Consider the following 24,327-nt stretch of genomic DNA (forward strand, 5'->3'; position numbering starts at 1 on the left):
AAAAATCCTCTTGCTTCTTGATATAGAAAAGAACCACGGGAAGAGGAGAAACCGAGTTGTGCTCCAGTTTTGTAGGTGCTTATGCATGTGTAAAAAACCAAAAAAACAAACTTTATTCAAATAAGTAGTTTCAGTGACTTCACAACAACATAGGTGGGGGTGTGTGTGTGTGCGTACGTGCCTGCAGTACTGGGGCCTCAGTGGGTATGTCTACACCGGGGTTCCCAAACTTGGTTCGCGGCTCGTTCAGGGTAAGCCCCTGGAGAGCCATGAGAGGCTTTGTTTACCTGAGCGTCCGCAGGTATGGCCGCTCGCAGCTCCCAGTGGCCAAGCCGCTTCCCGTAGATCCCATTGGCCGGGAATGGTGAACCGTGGCCACTGGGAGCTGCGAGCAGCCATACCTGTGGATGCTTGGGTAAGCAAAACATCTCATGGCCTGCCAGGAGCTTACCCTGAACAAGCTGCGAACCAAGTCTACGCTGGTCTACACTGCAGCTGGGAGTGAGCCTCCCAGCCTGGAAAGACAGACTCATGCTAGTGGGGCTTGAGCTACCATGTTAAAACTACCAGTGTGGACATTATGGCTCTGGTTAAGACTGGGGCTAGCGACCTGAGGTCAAACCCAGGGTGTTGGCAACTTGGGCTCTCACACCCACCCACCTGAGCCTCAACATCCACACTGCTATTTTTAGCACATTAACTTGAGCCCTGTTAGCATGAGTCTGCCTGCCCATGTTGGGATGCTCACTCCCAGCTGAAGTGACTGCTCAGGATAACAGTGAAAATGATTATATATAAACTAAAAAAACTGAAAATACTAACTTTTTTCACTAATCTCATTTGGTTATAATCTGATCTGTTTTTTATAATCTCAATATGTAAAAATATTGAGACCAGTGTGATTCTTTTTTTAAAAACTGATGATAATCCTTTAAGTTGCAATAATTACTATATAGAAAATTACATAGTAAATTGGTTATTAAACATCAAAACACATTAATAATGACTGGTAATATATTTATCCACTACAGAGTTAATGAGCTGAAAAACCATTCCAATAATTGGTATTTTTTCAATATTCAATAACTTTTAAAATAAATTTGAACTAAATACTTGACATCTTGAAGACACTTGAAAACATGACTGTACTCTAATTTTGACAGAGTGCAAGTTTTTTTTTTCCCATGGCTTAGTTTATACTGGTAGTGTAAAAGATGTTTAAACAGGTGAACATATATAACTAGAGGACTAAAACAAAGGAAATGATCTTGCATTTATACAAATCATTTCATCTCAAAGAATACCAAAGCATCTTACAAACTAGTCTAAAAACAATACAGGAGTCACTTCACCTTGCCTTGAAATGCAACCACTTGTAAGCGTACCGCAGCATTGCATAGTTTAGGAATAACATTTTCAAGTGTGCCTAAGCACAACTGATTTTCACTGAAGGTTAATCACCTAAGCATCTGAGTCACTTTTTAAAATGAGACTTAGCTGTCTAAATCACTTGGGCCCAGATTTTTAAAGACACTAATGCACTCAGTGTTGCAGTGCCTAACTGATTGATTCAGGAGCCTAAATCTCATTTTCAAAAGGGATTTAGGAACTTAGGAGCCAAAATCCCATCAACTGTCTGGTTGTACAATACTAATAATATGCTAATAATTCAGACCATATATTTGCCAGCCCGTTATTAGCATATATTTGTAATGAAAGTGACTTTAAAATATTATTGATGTAGTATTTCACTGCAGTAAAACTACAGACTGTTCATTTTATTTTAATGAGTCTGTGAAACTGTAACATAGCACAGCTTAGTGGGTTACAGTTTCCTGTTAATGATTCTAACTACTAATGGTCTCATACAATGATGCACTGGCACATAGGAGATACAATTTAAAAAGTGGTATTAAGCTTGCTAAATGATTATATGGATAGCTACCCTCAGTCTAACTGGCAAGCAACAAATTCAGTTTTTTTAGAGCATGTCCACACACTAAATTAATTCTTTCAGTACTGTGATTCCTACTAATTTAAAAGAAAGGGCAACATCACTGTAATCACTTGTCTTGATTGTTGAATTAGGTGTAATTACTAAAATCAAAGAAATAAGTTTTTTCTCTCAACTCTGACAACTATGTTAACTACTAAATGTATAACTATTATCTTAACCATAGTACAACTTATTTAGGAAGTGCTGCATCCCCTAAATGCAGTTATAAGGATGAACACACAATCTAATCCATATAATTTACCGTTTAACTGTGTAACTGTGGTTACCATTTGTCTTATAATTGAAGACAAATCCTGGTTTCTGTTTTCCTTCTCACTTGAATCAATGAAAAATTTTTTTTACTGGTCCCTAGAGCTTTTGCTGATGAATTATAAATAAAATATTAGCAGTTCAGTTGAGTACTCTTGTCTGTTCTTGCCTATTAGAAGGCAGTCAGAGGGGAGATGTAAGCAGATTCTACGTTAGTTATTCACAGCTATTGGAGGAATATGGCCATATCAAAAAACTGAAATTCAGGGTAGCACAGGGGACTGTGATTGTACCTGGCTGGTGGGCAAGAGCATGACATGAGGTGGGAAGACTTCTTGTATCTGCTACTCCTTTTGCATATCCTTAGAGCAGATGGCAAAATGTGGACCTTAATTAGGTGTAAATGTACTCTTAAGGCAAATCACTTTCCACAAAAGATACTCTGTGTGTGTGTGTGTGTGTGTGTGTAAAAACAGTTCTAAAGAAGGTAGTGTACATTTTGTTATATATACACTTAGGGAGCCTGACAGAACATCCATTGAAATAAATGGGGATCTTTCCATTTACTTTCAATAGGTAATGGATCTAGTCCTTAGAGGTGAAGGAATTAGGCTTGTATTCTTTAGAAATGAGAAGAATACTTGATGAGCTCATATACACAGCTCTGAATGGATTTTAAAAAAGGGAGAGAGAAATGCTTACAACACTATTTTACCTTGCAACAAATACAACATCATGAAGCATGACATGAGATCAAGATTCTCTTAAGTCATTAATGATTTGTGGGTACTCAGTGTGAGTGTCCAACCTGATAGATCTTTGAGGGGCCTGATATTTGAGTGTATGTTCTCAACACTTTCTGAAACTCAGGCCTCTTTAAAATGTCTCAAGTTGGGCAAACAAAAGCATTAGTAACTAAAAACATTGGCCACAAAATGTGTAAGGATTAGGTTTTTTAAGCAGATTTTCTTTATACAAAGAGCACTGTACTTACCAAGGAACAGACTCCTGTGTTCAACAAAAAGAGGAGCTAGGCAAAATACGCATTGAAACAATTTTATGCAAATAGTGGGAGGAAAAAAGATACATTATTGCTTACAACTGTTGACTTGGGGGAAGGGACTATCTAGTTCTCTTCTTTCTTTGTAATTTCTCGCCCTCCTACGTAATACAAAAAGCCAAGTCTAAGCCTCTGTAGCTCATCTTCAGCAACTAGTAGTGTGCTCTGCATGGTATGGGACACTCAAAGAAAAGGGCTCTCTTTTTCACCCACACTGAATGCTGAAAAGTTGTAACTAAAACTAAAATAGATAACTTTGTCTTTGGCTTAACCACATGATGAAGTAAAATAAACCAAGTGGCGTGCTAGACAACGGCTTACATCTCTGGAATGTAAATAGTCCAACAAACATTGGAGAAGTTCAGCTTCTGCTTTTTTCCCCTGACACTTTCAAGGTAAGATGGCAGGCACGATAGTTTCCTTGCAGATTATTAATGCACTTGTCAGATGCGAGAGAGAATTCAAAAGAAAAGTCAAGTTAAGTGGGTTTCAACTTTCATTAAGTAAGCATTTCCTGGATAAGATCAGCATTTTCAAACACAATTCCAATTCTTACGTCTTTCCCTTGGAATCAGATCTCCCTTTTCTGTCCATAGTATTAATTTCAATGATGAGGGCTGAAACTGCTGCCCCCAATCACTCCCTACCTCCCCTCCCAAAAAAGGGGGGGGGGAGGAGGGAAGGAGATCATCCCCAAAAAACCCTTAGGTTTTAATGTCCAAAAACTGAAACCTTTGGAAAAAAAGGCCAGAGGGAGGGGGGTACTGAATGAAAAATTGACCAACTGTACAACGGACATGTATGCTTCAAGGACCCTGTTCCCCAAGACCATTGCATGTTGACACCTTATCCACTCAGTCAGCCTGTCACCTCCACCTGTGTCCTTAACCTGAGGTGGACAGCTTTACAAAGGGGAAGAAATGGGCACCCTTTTCCCGCCCACTCAAAACCTCCTGTGTAAACCTCAGTGACTTCCAGCAAAAACATCCCTTTTGACAGGTGCTTCCACTTTAAAATCCGGTCACTCTGTTTAATGCAAAATAAGACTGTAGTGCATTTTATTGTGTAATTTATTCACATTAAGCTAGCCTTCTCCATTTTCCATTTAATGAGTAGCACAATCTATGGAACAGCGGATAACATTACCAGGGCCTACCATACATAATTTTGCTAGCTATAAGCCCGATCTTCAACTCCTACTCAAAACAAAACTCCCATTCAAATCAATGGGTTTGAAATGCTTTGCCAGGTTGTGTTCTATTTTCAGTGCTAAAAAAGATGTATTTGTTTTCTTTTATCATGCAATCAAGCCACTGACAAAATGGTCTATTTTAGTTTTAGGTACAGCTATGCAACATTCAGTGCTGCAGGAAAAGGAGCCCTTTTATTAGTGGTGGCATGCATGCCACTGTAGTTTTTGTAGGAGATGAGCTACAGAGGCTTGGATTTGACTTTTTGACTCCTGATATTTTTTGAGCTTTGTCAGAGGAAGTTATTCAGGATTAGGCCATAATGCAGAGGATACTGGCTTTCTTGCCACAAACACACTACTACAGTAGCATACAGGAGTCCTAAAGGGGCCAAAACAGGCTGAGAAAAATGCAGGTATGGCGTAAAGCTACCATATGTGGCCCTATCCTCTTCTCCCTCCCTCCCCCCCCCCACATGCACACACAGATGTTGGGGCTGTACAGGTTTACAAAAACAATGTGTTCAGTTACAAATATGAATGTATTTGTACAGTAGTTTGAAGAGGTATCACTGTATACAGGTGCTAAACCTGATTAATAAAAATGAAATGGATATATTTAAGATATTTTTTTCACCCGAACACATGTTGAGCATATGACTAGTTACAAAATCAAAGGACTTCAGCCATATGATAAGTGCATCATCATCCAAAAAGGTATTTACTATTTGGATTGCAGCAATGCCTCCTTGCTCAATTTCCTAGGCACCTTCCAAATACAGAGGAAGACAGCCTCTGAATTAACACATTCAGTTTTCCTGTCATCATAATTCTACTCCTTGTTTTCCCAGCACATGAGTTCCCAGTGTCAGTTTGGTCCATATACCCTTCCTTTCAGCATCTGACCCAATTCATTCAAAATAAGCAAAATAAATAAGTAGAAAACTTGATCAGTTGATATAGTGCATATGTCACAGAAGCAGATCATCAGATGGTTTGAAATGAGATGGTAGAAAGGCTTTGTGGCTCAAGAAGAGTTTTGTATTTAGAAGACGGGAGGAAAAAATATGGAGTTATTTGCCGCAGATGAGGACAAATAAGTTGGCATCATTGGCAGAGGGGAAAGGCTGGAGATGGGGTAAGATGTAACAAGAAGAAAGGATAGAGAAGTAATTAAGGTCACAGTTAAACAAAGCCTTGAGCACTGCTGGAACAAGAAGCTCAAACTTTGTGGTGGAAGAGTGGGAGCCAGCGGAGGACTGAAAAAGGTGAACAGATGTGAGCAAAATGATGAGCAAAAAGCATGATCTTAGTGACTCCATTTTGTGTGCAGCAGAAGAGGGCCAGATTTATTGCCAGGAGTGTTGTGTTCTATTCCTTATAGGCCCATATATTGCTCTCATCACCACAGTATCTGAGGGTATGTCTTCACAGACTCTGACAGCGTGCCTCCCAGCCTGGGGTTGACAGACTTGGGCTTGTGCTAGCTGTGTAGACAGCTCTTTGAAGTTGTGGCTCAGACTCTGGAACCTAGGAGGGAGAGTGGGCTTCAAAGCCCAATTTCCAACCTCAGACACAACTTGAAAATGCTGTCTACACAGTTATTTTTAGAGTGCTACCATGAGCCCTGCAACCCCAATCAATCTACCTGGGCTGGGTTGGGTGGTTTGCTTGTAGACATCCTGAGTGCCTTCCAGTAGCACATTAGCAACATGGCTAATATCTGTCATAGGTGGTTTGTTCTCTCCTCTTCTCCCACTGTCTTTCTAATATCAAATGGGAAACAAGTCCCTAATTAAAAGAATGTTAAGGTTGCAAAACCAAGGACTCAAGTGTTAGGAAATGCCAGAATTAAGACTGCCTGTGCAACTTTGATTCAGCCCCTTCATACATATACATTATGATACAGTCTTTAATTATGTGATCACATACTTTTTTTCCTCAGCACACAGGATGGTCAGTGCCTGGGAATCAATCCGAGTTTTGTTGTGGAGGATATTGTTTGTAGGACCCCTGCCTCTTTGTTGCAAGGAGTGTGTAATAAATAAAGCTGGCAAAAAAATGTGAGAAATTGTAAACATTTTTTTCAGGGAAACTAAACTATTTGCAAATTCTGATTGAATTTGGCAAACAGTTTCAGCTGGAAAAAATTAAAATTTAAAAAAAAGTTTATGGTACAGTTTGGTTGTTTTGAAACAAAACATTTTAATTTTTCATTTTCAAATAGTATACTCTTTAGAAATGTAGCAATTAAAAAAAATAAAAAGGTTGAAAAACACCCCAAAATGACCCCAAAAAACTGAAAATATTTCATTTAAAGTCAAATGAAAGTTTAATTCTCCTTGAAATGTATTCATTTTGGCGAGAAACTGAAAATTCAGTTTCAGCCAAACCAATATTTTTCTGGATTTTTCAGTTTGGCCCTTGAACTGATAAATCAATTATTCACTCTGCTCTAGTAGCAAATGCAGCAGGGGACTGCAGGAAGAGAAAGAAGAGTCTAATGGTTAATGCATTTGGATGCTGTCCTGGAGAACTCAGTTCTATTCCCACCTCTATCCCCTCACAGCATTTTTATGTGATGTCTGGTTTCAGTAATGTCAATGTTCTTTTTCTGGGTATGCAACTTCACAGCTTGGGGCTGAGCACTTCCAGCTGAAACTGAAGTCAATGGGAGCTGTGCTTTGAACATATTACGTGCGGGTATAATGCTAAGTTCTCTGAAAAAGTCAAGCCTGGAGTGTCTCAACTTGGGTACCCAAAGTTAGTACATACTTTTGACCATTATCCCTCTATGCATCAGTTCTTCATGTGTAAAATGAGAATAATACCACCACCGCACCTTACCGAAGTGCTGTGAAAATAAATTCCATGTTTGAGAAGCACACAGATACTACAATGATGTGCATCATAAAAACCTCAAGGAAATTAATTGAATGGTATATGTAAATAAGGCCTCGGGCTACACAGTTCAATGAGGAGACAAGATATTTAATAGCTGCTTACTCTGTATATAGTTAGATACACCTTTTGGGCCTGGGTGAATGGCATCCTAATTATTTAAAATAGAGCACTATATGTTTGCAGCTCAAAGATTCTTGCTCATTTATGTATAATTTTGCATTTCTTAAATTAATTTTTTAAAGAGGAGCATAGACTTTTAAAAGTCTATAGTTTAATCTTTGCACACATCTAAAATTGCTATGAAGTTAATCACGAAGTGTAATTGGATAAAGCACCATATTAAACTTCCATTTCTGTTTTTTGTTGAATGTATAAAATTGATTTTTTTCTCTTTAATGTGAATATGGTGATTGTAAAAAAAAAAGCCATATAACAGATGGTAAACCTAGGTCCTTTACTTAGCCACAACAGGCACACAAGTACAGCATAAGCAGCGGCAATGTAAGCTTAGCATACAACCCACTTCCTAGTCTTTTCTAAAGTTTTGCAAAATTTTCCACTTTCACCACCACCAGTTCAACTGCCCCAGTATTAGCAGTGCTAGAAGTCCTAAGGCAGGAAGGACATGGCTGCCACTGGTATTTTAAGCAGTGTCATTTAACCCTGCTCAGACCAGGGTCGAACTCACACAATGCTTAAAATACCTGTGGTTGCTGTTGGACCATCCGCCCTAGGGCTCCCAATGAGGTTAACATGGCTGGAGCTGAACCACTGATAAAAATGGTGGGCAATTTCACGGATATAAATGAGATTTATAGTGCTTTAACTGTGAACTGGAGCAATAGCAAGAGGGCTCATCATTCTTAATATCTGTTTCATCAATGATGTGAGCTAATTAAACTGTGATAGAGAAATCTGTCCACCAGCCAATGGCCTGGGACCACCAACTTATTTTGCATAGGCTGCTGAACAGCCATTAAATAGTAACAAAGAAAATATGGAATTATAGGCAGTCATCTAGTCCATGAAAACCTCTTTTACGGACTTGAAAGCCATTTCAAATCGGTTTCTAAAAACAAGGTAAACACAAGCTCAAATGTAAGAGCACGAGCTATATTTGAGATCCTACCCCTCAATCTCTCTCAACAGCCCCTACTCTCACCAATGGTATTCCATGCTCCATTGATTCTTCACTGTTCCACAAGTATCAAACCTCTTTTAATTTTTTATTTATGACTTTTTAAATTTAGCTTGGCCATATATGTGACATCAAACTGACTTACTGAGAGAAGTAGGGAGGAGGTCGGGGGAGTTGATTGCAGACAGGCAATTTAACTTGATGCCAAAAGACCACAACAAACTCAAACAGAGAGACAGACAAGCTGCTGGAGTCCAAGGAAACTGAAGAGAAAGGAAACTGATCTAGCAATGAAAGCTAAAGAGAAACTGAATGGTAATCTTTTTACTGTCAGTGGAAAATATATTTTTTCTTAAGTCCATTGAAAAATACATGTTTAGTAATGTGAAAAAACAAACAGCATTGGAAAAAACAAACAGATATGGAAGGACAGATTATCAATTTTCAGTTAAATCATTGACTGTAATTTTGTATTTATTTAATGTTAAATGGATAATACGACTAGAAGAGAAATATATTTTCAAATGAATCCAGGTCCTTATTGATGCATTGTGCTTTATATACTTAGAATGAGAGAGTTTCTCTTTGAGACCACCTATTTTCATCTGTTTTTCTCCAACACGGGTAATTTTTGGAACTACACAAGCTCACCCTCAAATCATGCTTTTATTCTGAGTAATTCTAAAGTGCCAGAATATGCCAGGTAGCTAAAATAAGGATCTGCTTCAAGTAAGAAATATGAAAATGCTTTCCAGTCTGAATCCGCTTGCCTATTACATTCCTGGGGGAAAAATGCACCAAAATGTATATTCAGGATCCTACTCAAGAACTTAGTTAACAATACATTAAGAGAGGGTGAAATTCCATGAATGAAGCAACACAAGAAGTGGATGTTGATGGGTGGAGTTAAAATGAAGTTCCACAGTTCTCAGACTTCTTTAGATATATATCTGTAAGAAAAAACCTTAAAAAGATTCTTTATGCGAGCACATGTTGCTACCTTATACTTCTCTCATGTCTTCACAAAATAATTTCTAGGGCATATCTTTTTAGAGAATCATACAATCTTGATTTTAAAATTGCCAGTGATGAAGAATCCACCACCACTCTTGGTGAATTGTTCCAATGATAATTACACTCACTGATAAAAATATATACCTTATTTCCATTCTGAATTTGTCTTGCTTGAACTTCTGGCCATTGGATCATGTTGTACTTTTCTCTGCTAGAGTAAAGAACCCATTATCAAAAATGTGTTCCCCCTGTAGATACTTAGAGACTGTAATCAAGTCACCTCTTAACCTTCTCTTTGTTAAGCTAAACATACTGAGCTCCTTGTGACTATTAAGAATTTTAAAACAAACTCGTCTAATCCTTTAGTCATTCTTGCTTTTTTCTGAACTCTCTCCAATTTATCAACATCCTTCTTTAATTGTGGATATCAGAACGGGATATGCTATTCCAGCAGTGGTCTCACCAATGCCAAATAGTAAGTACAGTAAGTAAAATAACCTCTCTAATCATACCTGAGATACCCTTGTTTATGCATCCAAGGATCATTATTAGCATTTTGGCCACATGTGTGGGAGCTCATGTTTAGCTGATTTTTCCACCATGACCCCCAAGTATTTTCCAGAGTAACTCCTTCGCAGGATAGAGTCCCCCATCATGTAAATAGGGCTTACATTCTTTGTTCCTAGATGTATACATTTAGCTGTAGTAAAACACACACTGTTTGCTTGCATCCAGCTTACATATCACTGACCTGTCCCCTTCATTATTTACCACTCCCCCAATTTTTGTGTCATTTGCAAACTTTATCAGAGATGATTTTGTTTTCTTCCAGGTCATTGATAAAAGTGTTAGAGCATAGGACCAAGAACCGATCCCTGTGGGACCCCACTGTTTACAATTACATTTTGAGACCTTTAGTTAGCCATTTTTTAATTCATGTAAAGTGTGCCATGTTGGTTTTATATCATTGTAGGTTTTTTTTAAACTAATAAAGTTTTCTTTCTGCTCATGCACTTCTGACTTCAACAATTTATCATTTCTTTTCAACTGTTTTTGTCTCTGAATTACTATGGCTCTGGTAAGGCCTCTTTGAAAATGACTTACTGAAAAAGCATATATGTTCATTTAGTATTATAAAAGTCACTTTAACACTACCCAGAAAAAGCACTACTAGGGAAAATGTTACAGGGAAGCAATGGCCCTTGATTTCTTGCATTCAGAGGGAACTACTGGCATTTTAAAATTTTCTTCTGAAAAGCTGTGAGCACAAATGTTTATCATCCATCTTCTCTACAGCTTTATGAAGGATGTTCGAACATTTAAATCATTTCAGAAAATGGCTTAACATAAATTTAGTCCATCTTTCTAGAGCCAAGGAAGCCATTCTTACATTAACCCATATGTCTTACACTGCAGCTTCAGAGCATCCATCTGCACATTGCAGCAAGAGAAAAGCTCTGGCTAGGATTTTTTTTAAAAATGTGTGCTTAAGTTAGGCTTTTAAATGCACACTTTGGTATCTAAATAGGTGGGTTTATTTTCAAAAGTGCTAAGCACCAGTGTTTCCTACTAACAATAAAAACATTAAAGTTCCACAAGATTTGGCCCATTGCTTTAAGACTTTGCTGTAGTGTCTGTGGTTTGCTAAAACAGTTGAGCTAAATTCTTCTGTTACATCCATGAGATTAATTTGTTCTCTCATCAGGCTAGGTTTATTCCCTACTATATCCATATTACAGGGGGAAAAAAGGCTAAAACAAAGATACAGGGGACCCAATTAAGCGCAGAATGTAGCTAAATGGGAAAGGGGTATAGCACTGTTCACTACATTCAGGTACTTGTTTATCTTTAATGGTTCTTCATTTGTACATTCTATAAGCGTTTGGTTTAACAGACTATGTAGGGAAATGTTGGGATGACAGACCATTATTACTTAATGTAGCAAGAGACGTGTGTCTTTATAAACAACTAGAGCTGGGAAATCCCTTTAGGAAAGGGACATGGGTGTCATTATAGATAGCTCAATGAAAAACTCTGCTCAGTGTGCAGCTATCGTAAACAAAATGCTAAGATGAACAAGGAATGGAGAATATTATGAAAGACTTTTCAGATAAATCAGTGGTGTGGCCTCATCTGGAATACTGCATGCAGCACAGGTCACCCCATCTGAAAGGGAGTATTTCAGAATTGCAGGGGGTTGAAGGCAATTATCAAAGGCATGGAGGAAAAGTTGGAGAGATTAAGATTGTTTACCTTAGAATGGAGGTAAATAAAAGGGGACATGATAAAAGTATGTAAAATAATGAATGGTATGTAGAAGGGGTATCAGGAACTTCTGTTCTCCCTATCAAATAAGACAAGAGCAAGAAGACATACAATGAAATTTTGAAAAAATGTAAAATTCAAAATGGATGAAAAAGTAATATTTTTCCACATGTGATTAAATTGTGGAACTCATTGCCACAGTAAGTGACTGAGGCAAAGAACTCAGCAAGTTTCAAGAAAGTATGAGACATTTACATGGATGACAAAACTACCCAGAGTTGTTGTAATTAATAACAAACTCTTTGTAATGGACATTGGCTTAAACCCTGAATCATTCAGTTTAATCTCACAACTACTAGAGATCAGGATGTGATTTAGCGTGAGGGCGATTGTCTCAGATCTGCCAACTGTGGGGTTCTTACACCCACCTAAGCAGCATCTGGGACTTGTTACTGACAGAGACAGGATACTGGAGAAGATGGATGTCAGGTCTGATCCAGTTTGGCAATTCCAGTAAGTTCCTATTGTCTTAAATAAATCTGAACACTCCCTGTGGTTAATGCTCTATTGTCTTTCCCCTGTTCTTGTTTGGGTCTGAGGATTTAACTAGCTAACTTGTGCCTGAAGGTTCTTTGGAGGAAGCCCAGAAACTTGACTGGCTCTGTTTCATTTAGTTTGGAAGATTTGTACATGCTATATTCCTTCATATGAGAGAGGAAAAGGGGGGAGAAGAAAAAAAATTCTGAAGTCCTTATTCAGACCTTCCTCCTGGGGAAACTCATTTCATTTCCTTTCTCTCCATGTTTTTGAATGCCCCTTGTCCTTCAAACTCTTTTTTCTTTAATTTCCCTCTCCTCACACCCTTTTTACTCCTATCTTTTTATGTACTGTTCATTCCCCTTTCTGTTTACATACTAGACTGCTGGACCAAACATTTCCTTCACACATCTGATGATTGCATCTTTTGCACTCAAGTCTTACTTCCTGGAAAGTGCTCCTGGACATGTATGTTTGCACACAACTGGAGGTTGGGTTGAGATAATTTTGAAAACCTGATTCTTAGTGGTGTTGGTAATGTAATTAGATCAGTGGTGCCCAAACGTTTCCTGTCACACTGCCCCTTATCAGTAATGGAATCTCTCTGTGCCTTCCTCCATTACTGCACAGGTGGCTCAGCAACTTGGGCTGAAGGCGGAGCTGGGGGCTGAACTGGGGATGGGGGAGGCACTGGGACTAGAGGGCAAGGCTGGGCTGGGGGGCAGAGTGTAATTGCGGCTGAGGCCAGAGCTGGGATGGGTGGCACTCCCTGCCCACTCCCTGTGGGGGCTAGCCCGGGCTCCCCTGAATGTTCCTCCACACCCCCAAAGAGGGCATGGCCCACAGTTTGGGGACCACTGCACTGGAGTATTATGTATTTAAAATACAATTAGACACTTCTGATCAACGAGGTGCGTACTGAAGAACTTGGCATATTTGCTCTGTCTTCCATGGTAGTATGTTTTCATTATTTTCCAATTCAATGACAGATTCACAGGTGACTTTAGAAACACTTTTCCTGATGTCATTTTGCAGCTTTTGTTTTTGTCTTGATGTGATAGGAGCCCTTACTTCTAATGCAGTATTAGGTATGTTAGCATTCATCTTTTCTTTGAGCAGGATGCAGCTGTTTAAAGTCACTTTTAAATCAGCATTTGAACTGGTGAAATCATCTTCTACAGAGGGGTTTATAGACCACCAGGACAATGAGATAATCCATACTTTATCTTCCTCATTTAACTTTTTCCAATAACCTTCTAAATATCTGCACTGTCTTCCTGCAGTGCAGATGCAAAACAAGCTTGTGAATTTCTGGATACAGCAGTGTGGTTGGAATTCTTACTCCTATATAAACCTTTGAAATACCTCACTTAGGGCTCAACTGTGTCTTTAATGTACAGCTCTGCTTTGAGGGCCATGTAGAACCACAACACCCCAGGAGGAGCTTGCTTGCTGCTATGCTGCTTCAAAAGATGAAGCATTTCCCCTCACTCCCACTGCACAGCTGCCAACACTACAGGCTGATGTATGGAGGGATGGCTCTGCCTTCCTCCTGCCCTCTTTGGGGTGCCTCACATCTCAGGGCTGAAATGAGGGGAGCAGTCACAGTGCTATAAATCGTACTACAGGGGCACCTTTTACAAGACAGGTGGAGCAGGCACTTGTGAAGCTGCAGAACACAAGCTGGCTCTTGAAAGTGACAGGCCCAGAGTCTGTTTTTATTTCTACAAAGAGCATATAGCATGCCTTACCAAAATACAATCTGTCCTAGTGTTTTCTGTTCAAGACTTGCACTATTTCAAAACATATACACTGAACCAAACACAGCACTGAGATGAGGACAAACACATGAATGGATTTTATGGAGCAGGCCGCAATTTCTGCTAAACTTTAACACAGGGGAGAGGCTCTACCCACCCATCATCCATGCTCTCCTATACCAGTCATTTAATTGGTTCTAGTATGGGGTACTGGGCTCTTACCGTATAACTCTGGGTAGGCTCTCCTCAGCCTACTCACCAGGACTCAGCTCGCTCTGATCCTATCCCATGAGCCCAAGGCCCAACACCAAACTTCCAGGTCTTTTACCTTTGGGAACAGTTTGGTTTTTTAATCACACTGGGTACTGACTGTAAATTGTGGCAATTTAACAACTCAACCAAGTACCTCAGCTAGGTACTAAGCATGATCCTACTTAAAAAACTGTGGCCTGAAGGTGGTGGAAGGACAGCAAAAGACTCCCAGGTCCTCTGCCAGTTGGCCCATAGGATAAAAAACTCCAGCCTGACCCCAAAACGGGCAATCAGCTTGACCCATAGCATCTGTCAGACCTGATTCCCATTCCTAGTTCAGGGTGGGGCTGCTGGAATGGAGCTGGAAGAAGTTCCACATCGCTCTCATTCCAGATTAAATCCTGGCAGCTGTGAAATGCTGGCCAATCAGCCCCTCTCCTTCCCAGCTGGCCAGTGGGTGTCAGACTCCAAGGGGAGGGGGGGGCTGGAGCTGCCTGGTATCCCTCATTGAGTGTCTGCCTACCTGACTGCTGAGACTGTCCTCTTTCCCCAATGGGCCCATTCAGTTTCCCCCACCCATTGAAGCGGATGGGTGGCATTGCTTATTCTACAGGACTAAGTCTGTTCTCAGAATTTGCTATTGGTATTAAATACATGAGAAATATCTTTGCTTGTTGAGAATTTCAATGCTGCTGACATGTCACATTCAGACACAAATTCTTTTATCTGTCAATATATTGTATTTCTGACCAAAACATCACCTCTCATTCTCATAATTACACTGTTCAATTCCCAACTATCTTAGATGTTTTTAATATCTGTCACATCTATTTTGTAACTGCTATTTTTTATTCGTCATAACTGTTTCTTCCATCTCAAATTGTTCATCTCTATAGTTCCAATATTCTTTCAGAGTAACTGGAATATCAATTTCATTTCCAGACCAGCCACATGTCACTTTCATGCTACAGATCAATGTCCCTCACTGGTGTTTACTTCAATTGTATTCATTCATAAAGAAATTATTTATACACATATGGGGAAGGGGCATATTTTCGGTTAAGGTTCAAGCCTGGCCTCATAACAGGCTCAATTTATCCCCATAAAAAACCCTGCAGTTCTGAGTTCTTGTGCCTTTAACTCTCCAACTTGTGTCTGCAATCAGATAGCTAGAGGCACAAGTGTTCAGATTTATGCCTAGAGTTGAAATGTAGGAACAAAAGTGTGGGCACAAGGGAAACTATCCTTCCGAAAGAGTATCCCATTATATTTCAGCAGAAATTTTCTAACTTTTTTATTAGAGCTCTGCACATTTCACTAGTTCCATATTTACCGTCTTGATTCAGATGCTATTAGTTCTGAATTTATTTCTGACATGGGTTTTTGGGCAAAAATTTCAAATGTAGGCATTTAAACTGCACCTTCAAAATATTACATGTGCATCTTTTGTATACATAAAATTCAGCTGTGCATGAGCAAAGAAGTATTTGTTCAAATGCTGGTAAGCTAGATGCATAAATATCCATCTGTAAATGCAGTTACCCATTTGGCAGGTGACAATACTCATCTGCACATGCAAGTGACAGTATTATGCTGGCAATGGATACATGCACAGGCAAGTGAACCTTTTATGTTGGCAATGGGTGCATGCAAGTATGTTCAGACTGCAATTATGATACAGATATTTCACAATGTAGCCCTCTGTGTTCACACTGCACATTTATCTGGCCATTAGTCCTTTTATTGCTCAGTGTTGTTTTTAGTCATTATATAATTATCTCAGAGTAATTTTCCAGTCTTCTCATCTGGACTTTTTTGTTTCTGTTGAGACTTATGGTAACATTGATCAAACAATATGGGTATGCATAAACTACAACCTTACTTATGTATTTGTGTATTGGGTAAACGTATTCACGTACTGAAAGTCTGTCATTAGATATGTCCAACTTAATGGCAGTCAAAAAGTGAAATTAGTCAAGAGAATGCAACTGAATCCCTACCCTTTGAAAAAAAACTGGAAATAACAGATAAGGAAATATCACAATTGTCCTTGCTAAATTTCCTTTTCTTTAGCATGAAAGACTGATTATCTGGTAGTTTTCCTCCACAGCTTTAAAAGTAATTTGCTGGTAGATTTGGAAAAAAAAAAAATCAATGCATTCATTTTGTGAATAAATTTAGAAGAAGCTTTTATATTAAGTCAACAATGTACCTTTTACATTTATATTCCAAATAGCAAATTCTTTGCTTTTATTTTCTATGCAAAAATTGGTATGAGACCACAAATTATTCAAAAGCTATTTTCCTCTTGAACCATGCAAGAGAGAACTTGCCACAGCTAAGTGACTCCACTGAATTAATAATGAGCACAAGCAAATGTTGGAAAATAGTCTTAAATGGGCAATGATTTAACAGCTGCATCTCTTGGAACTGACAGGCCTGACACTTATGTAGCATGCTACAGGTTTTGTTTCTTACTCATAGACTTTAAGACCACAAGGAAGCACTGTGATAATCTAGTGTGACGTCCTGCACCTTGCAGACCACAGAACCTCACCCACTAACTCCCATAACTGACCCATAACCTTTGGCTGAGTTACTAAAGTCCTCAAATCATGATTTAAAGATTTCCAATTACACAGAATACACCATTTACTCTAGTTCATACCAGCAAGTGAACCATGCCCCATACTGCTGAGGAAGGCAAAAAATCCCCAGAGTCTCTACCAATCTGACCCTGGGGGAAATCATAGGCCCTAACGCTGTGGGTGCTCCAGCTCCGCAGAACCCAGGGGGGAAAATTGGTGGGTTTTAAGTACCCACTGGCAGTCCCCCTACCAGCTCCTGCCTATCGGCAGGTCTCGTGGATCAGCACCCTCCCTTCCCTTCCCGCGCCTCACACCCACTGCAATCAGCTGTTTCACAGCATTCAGGAGGCTCTGGGGGAAGGAGGAGGAGCAAGGACACGCATGCTCAGGGGAGGGAGTGGAACTGGGTGGGAAGAGGCGGGGTGGGGCCTTGGGGAAAGAGGTGGAGTGGGGGCAGGGTCTGGGGCAGACCCGGGGGTTGAGCACCCCCCGGCACTTTGGAAAGTTGGTGCCTGTGAAGAAAATTCCTTCCAGACCCCCACTATGGTGATCAGTTAGACCCTGAACATGTGGGGAAGACCCACCAGCCAGACACCTGGGAAAGAATTCTTTGTAGTAACAGAGAATCCTCCCCATCTAGTGCCCCATCTCTTGCCATTAGTGATATTTGTTACTAGCAGTCACAGGTGGACCACAAGCCATTGAAGGCAATCTCATCATACCACTCCCTCCATAAATTTATCAAGCTCAGTCTTGAAACCAGTTAGATTTTTTGCCCCCCAGGGCCTGTTCCAGAACTTCACTCCCGCAGCTCCCATTGGCCAGGAACGGCAAACTGTGGCCACTGGGAGCTGCGAGCAGCTGTACCTGTGGACGCTCAGGTAAACAAAGCATCTCGTGGCTCACCAGGGGCTTACCCTGAACAAGATGCAAACCAAGTTTGGGAACCCCTGGGTTAGCTAAACAAGTCAATCTCCTTAAGTCTCCTCTCACAAAGTAGGTTTTCCATTCCTCTGATCATCCTAGGAACCCTTCTCTGCCCCTGTTCCAGTTTGAATTCATCTTTCTTAAACATGGGAAACGAGAATTACTGTATGCCAGATGGGGTCTCAGCAGTACCTTGTATAATGGTAATAACACTTCCCTATCTCTACTGGAAATACCTCTCTTGATCCATCCTAGGATTGCAATAGCCCTTTTCATGGCTGCATCAAATTGGCATGTGCTAATGAGGTACTTATGTGGAACTGTTAAGCAGCTGACAATATAGGAATTAATACATCCTTTCTCTATTTATTAGTAGCATTAGCATTTCCTTTTCCTAGACACTAAACATAATAGGTGGAAAATGTTAACATTCCATATACAAGATTACTCAATCAAATCTTTGTCATCATTTAGGGATTTGAGGATTCTTGCATAGAAGGATAAGCCTTGTTTTGTTTTTGCTTAGTAAGGAATTATGGGAAAGCAGATAGTAACTATTTGCTAGTTATTTCTTTAGCCATAATATTGGTGCCTCAAAACACCAGACAACCGGAATTCTCAAACTAAAACTTTGTTTTGGGAGTGTAATGGTGAGAGCATATTTCAAAGTCCAGTTATCACTCAAAAATAGTATTACCTTTGCTAGAAAAAAAGTAATATTAAAAAACCCAAACACAAGAAAGTCTGGAAATAATTAAAGGATTCAGCCAGTTTCCCACAGCTGCCTAGCAATGAGAACTTAGAGGTTTCACTGTGTAAGTTGGATATTTGGGCTCAGCTCTTGCAAAGAGTTGTGTGAGAATGGGCCCCCTATCCTTACAAGGAGCCTCACTGAAATCGATGGGGCTCCATGTGGGTATCCTTGCCCATGCTGACCTTGCTGCAGGATTGAGTGCTTAATTACTTCACTAGTCACTTTGAAAGACCAGGACTAGGATGCTAGTGCTGTGCTGGGATTCTAGGTCCTAATGGGCAGTTGTCCACATCAGTAGATGTGCCATACGATTTAACAACTTGTAGCTATCAACAACTGTAGAGGTCTGACTCTGGAATAGCAGGGATGTTGCCACTCAGGACAGAGTGCATGGACAAAGTTTATGCCCCTTAAGTTTAACAAATCAAAAAGGGAAAAAAAGAAAGCACATATGTAGGCATGAGAAAACCTGTTTTCTAACCTAGATCTCCACTGGCTAAAACTGCTCTTTCTGATTCTCTTATTGGGCCTTGTGTGGCCAAAAAAGAAGCTCACCCTGGGTTTTGCTCACATGTCAGGCACTGATGACAGAGGATGTTCACAAAACACAGCTGTCCAGAAACGAAGCTGAAAGCTGAATGGGACATGACACCCCATCTGCCTACTGGAACTAAGATTAAAATGCTCTTCTATGGTCAATTGTTTAACTCATCAAGTGAAAAACAAACATTTGTGTGAAAGGAAATTTAGTAGTTGGAGAATGAATGGGGCAAAAATGGGAATAAGGTATTTTTACTGTGGAACTTAAGTGTGGAGCATTCACTACAATACCTTAAAAACATAAGCCATTCCCTGACCACCACCTCTGCTTTAATGGCTAATGTGGGAAACATTGCAGAGCCTTGACCACGTAAATTTGTGGCTTCTTCTCAACTTCCTTCAGCTAAAAGCCTCAAAAGACAGAAGTGTTTCTTATGGACAAGAGGATCAGCCCCCAAAAACCTTTTTATATTGTGACTTAGACACCACATATCTCTGCAACCTCCGGGTTATCCCTTATCCTGAACTCATTCTCCCAGATCTCCTGGGTCTGTAAATATACTCATAACCATCTCTACAACATTGCTTGTGACTGTCACTGCCTCAGCTACACCTCTACTGAAATCCTCATCCATGCCTTTATCTCCTCTCTCCTGGACTACTGCACCTTGGTCACTGTGACCTTAAGTCCCAGCTTTGCAGATTCCAGCATATGCAGAATGTTCTTTCCCACTCACTTGTATGAAGCTGCATGACAATGACTCACATATTAAACCTCCACTGGCGTCCTACACATTTCAGAATCCAGTTGAAAACTGATCGCTTTGGTTTTAAGACTCTCCATCCTACACTACTGTATGGATAGTCTTCCTTTACTTCTCTTTTCGGTCTAGCTATAGCTGTCTTTTCTTACAGTCTCACTATTGTTTGAGAGAGCCTGTTCCTCTGCAGTTCCTGTCATCTTAATAATTATCCCTGTCTCACTGTCTCTGTATCCCATTTCAAGTCTCAGTTAAACACATTTTATCCCTTGCCTAGGCATCTTATTTCCTCTCTCCCTGTGCTTGTCTTCTTCTTCTTCAGGGGTTACGTTACTTGTTTCTTCCCATTACAACTAATAATGACTCTTGATCCTTCTCATAACTACAGGGCTTAAAAAGCCAGTTTTCTACACTTTTAAAACATCAGGTGTATCCTATTTAAAGGCCCCACTGTGGAACCTTTACTCATGTAAAGGTAAGCATTTACTCATACAAAGAAACCCAATGAAGTTAAAAGTGCTCACCAACATAAGAGTCACACGACCTAACTAAAAGACTACATCTGAGGTCTGAAATATCGAGGCCCCATTATACTATAGCTATAATGTACTATAGCCACCATTTTTCAAGAGAGGTAAAACAAAATATAATTATGATATATGTGCTTTGAACATTGCACAGAAATTGAAAATACTCTTTTTTTCAGTGACACATGACATCAAACCTGGAAAAATAACACTTTCTTAATTTGGAGTATCATAAACAAGGCCTTGGTGTAGAGGATCTCGGTGACAATCAACATGTTAAATAATCTTAGTCACATCTTTAAATAAATTCCCAAGATATTTCAGTTGATTGAGCCCATGGAATGCATTTGTGGTAAGCTATTGCTTAGGATGTTAGTGTTGAGTTCTAGTTTTCTGCAAACAGTATAATTCTTTGTACATACCCCCATCTATGCCCACTTTAATAGCAAACACTCTTTCCTTCAGCGATTTTTAGAAACTCATGGTCTGGGGAGATATGCTTTTGAGGCCAAAAGTATTGCTGCATGTTACCATCTTCAGCCTCTGTGCAACTTCTTAGCCTTTTCAACTTATTTTGTTTCCTGCCCCAACTAACAGAAGCATGCATCATGTGGTAGCTTTGGACCCTTAACTTTAGAAAAGCAAAATTCTTATTGACTTGAATAGGAGTTTTGATTTAGTAAGGACTGCAGGAGTTTGGCCAAAATAGCTATCTATAACTTCAGTTAATGTGCTCTAATACAGCAGCTGCCATTATTTGCCTCCTAAAACACTTATGGGCTAAAACAATAATGACAATGTAGAGGGCTTTTATTTAAGCCACTTAAGCTAGCTAGGCATTAGCTGTCAGGTCAGGCATTTTCCTGATCTAAGAAACCTAGTAATAATTTTTTTCTGTATCTGTTGTGCTCCACATATTATCAATGGTACAGCTTTGCTCTACAGTATCTATCTTGTCCTAGCAATTAATGGCTGTTAGTGTAGCCAGCTGGAAAACAGGACTTTTTTCTAAACATACTATCAAACTAGATCTAAAATAAATCTCTCCCCATAACATGGCATCTTTGGCACAGCAGCATAGTGACCTAAAACAGTTTGAAGAGCAGGATTAATAGGGAAGTAAAAAATGTTTTGATGAAACAAAGAAAATCTCTAATCATTGTTCCGTAGGAGGTCTGTCATTATACCTTGGCACATGCCTTACCATACCATTTTATCAGTTTTGCATTATGTCATACTAGTGTCCCTTTCATACAAAGGCAATTCAATTAGCATATTTTGTCTGTACTATTAAAATGCTATTACACTCACCCATTCTTACATAAAGTTTCAAAAATGCTTATTATAAGAAGCAGGATTGATTTAAATAGTGTGCCTTTCTATTCCTGCTCTTTTGCATCTTTGACAAATTGAGAGGGGGAGGGTCTATTCTTCTAGTGTTTAAAAAAGTAAGCTCTCACTAATTTTTTATTTTAGACCTTTAAAATTTGGGTAGTAAAAATAATGCCTATATAATTGAAACAAATGAAAACTTGCAGTTGATTAGTTTTATAATATGTTGAGTGTATTAGTATGCCCTCTTGTGTTAAACAAGGGAATATTCAGTTGTTTATTGTCTTAAAGAAAGATCAAGCAAGCACATAAAATATTCCAAAAGCTAGTAGCAGCCTAGTGCTTGACCTAATTTTAAGGACAGACACAATCTGTCAATGATAAATACACTAAAAATGGGATTTGCAGCTGTTCATATATTAAAAAATAGAATAAAAATAAATTTTCCCTTACAGAACACAGCAAGCTTTTACATATACGTGTTCTACTATTAAAAATTCATCTTATTTTTTCTGATTTTATAACTTTATTCACAATTAATTAAAACTAAATTATCAGATTAGATGAAAACACAGAAAATGTGAAGATAAACTGACACGATATGAAATCTTCAGGATAAAGAACAAATGTGGCCAGGAAGGTTAAAGGGGAAAGAAAGTATATTAAACTAACATTAAGATCATGAAATGAACAGACAAAAGTAAGGAAGTTGGAAGTTAAAACTGTCTGCATTCTTTAATTCAGTCTATCATGAATCAAATCTCTTGGTACCCAATTTTATATAGAATTTCCATGCGTAGATAGATTTACAAATATAGTCCCTGAGATGTGCCACTGTGTACTAATCTGAGACCCAAATATTACCATAGGAGCCCCTTCAAGGTTTAGACAAAACAGAATGACTTGAGGTAGAATGCATGGCATAACTCTGGATTTTGTTTTGTCTGTTTATAATACTGTTAAATTTACTTACAATATTTTTTCTTCTTAAGAGTAAAACAATTTCCTTTTTACTCAAATATATGAAAAGTGACCCAATGGATTTATACAGTTCAGGTACACATTAATATAGTTTGAAGGTGCAGATTGATTTAACAGAATATTATAACTTAATCTGTCATACAAATATGTATTAAGGGACTTCAAATCCCGATTATTAACCCAACAGATTGACATATTTTATGAGCGACTATGATACTGTATATCATACAAATCCATATTTACAGGCACTTATTTTATAATCATGTCTAAGCATACTTAAACACCCCAATTTGTGTGTCACTGCAATAATCCTGTGACTGGTTTTTAGAACCATAATGTTTTATTACCTCAGTGAAACTGCTATGAATTTGCAAGATCTGTGTCCTAAAAGCAATATACCACATTCTGGCTGAGAACAAAGTTATTCATCTGCTGTAAATTTACCTTTCCTAAATTAAATAGCTTAGTTGTTCAAACACTTCACTCACTCCTCCCTGCCAAACTCACCCCCAATAAAATTACCCAAGACAGAACTGATTAAAGCATACAAAATGTCATTGGGAATCTAATTATTTTGTGAGATGGAAACACCTACTGAAAAACACAAACAAACACACCTATCATTATCAACAATTATTTTTTCTGCATTTCTATAATTTACAAATGCTTGAACAAACATTTCCCCTAACTATTAGAGGAAAAATAAAGATTTCTAGAGACTTTGACCCCTTAAAGTCAGGCCATTCAAATGAAATTTAACAGTTGAATTTCTGATTCTTGGAAGCCAGCTGCGTAATGGAAATACTGACACAGCCTTAACTCTAGCAGTGGGAGCAGCATGGCTATAATAAATGAATCACTTACCATTTTCATGATTCTTTCCTCTCTCTAAGTAAATGCAAAATAGAGACTTTATCTGGCTCAGGCATTAAACTGTCTAAGAAGGGAACTGCTAAAATGAATTATTCACTTGAAGTCACTGGGGAAAAGAAGGCAAAATGGTAGTGGATGGCCAACATTAGAGTTGTTGCAGAATAGAATTTCAGGAAATTGGATCCAAGTCAGAAATTCAATTACTTAATGAAAGTGATCCTGTTTCACAGTAAGTCTTAGACCTATTAGAACAGGTCTCTATCATGTAAATCTTTTTGTGGACTACTGTTGGCAGATTTTTTTAAAACACCGTGAATCTTCTACTACTGCCTGACTTCTCTCAAGTTTCCAATGAACATTTTTTTAAAAAAAAATCATATTGCAAAATCCCTCAAATTTTTTAATTGTAGGATTTGAAAAATGTTTGGAATTTTGTTTACTATTTATTTTTGAGTATTCCTTTATTTTAGTGGGAAAATCCAGTTACAGATTTGCCAATTGCTGTGTCTTTTCTCTCCCTTTCCCCCTACCCCTTCACTTTGAAAGGATTATATCTAAGCCTCTGGACCCAATCATTCAAACCTGTACTCAGAAGTAATCTTTTTGTTAATAGTCCATTGACTTCACATGGATAAGAGAAACTTATTCAATGAGTGCAG

General features: G+C 38.9%; 1 long non-coding RNA gene across 1 annotated transcript in view; it reads right to left on the reverse strand.

The window, feature by feature from the left end:
- LOC140911512 (uncharacterized) overlaps window positions 1-24,327 on the reverse strand; it is a 101,723-nt gene that overhangs the window by 75,589 nt on the left and 1,807 nt on the right. The window lies entirely within an intron of this gene.

Source organism: Lepidochelys kempii, chromosome 5 (assembly GCF_965140285.1).
Source record: "Lepidochelys kempii isolate rLepKem1 chromosome 5, rLepKem1.hap1, whole genome shotgun sequence".
NCBI lineage: Eukaryota > Metazoa > Chordata > Testudines > Cheloniidae > Lepidochelys > Lepidochelys kempii.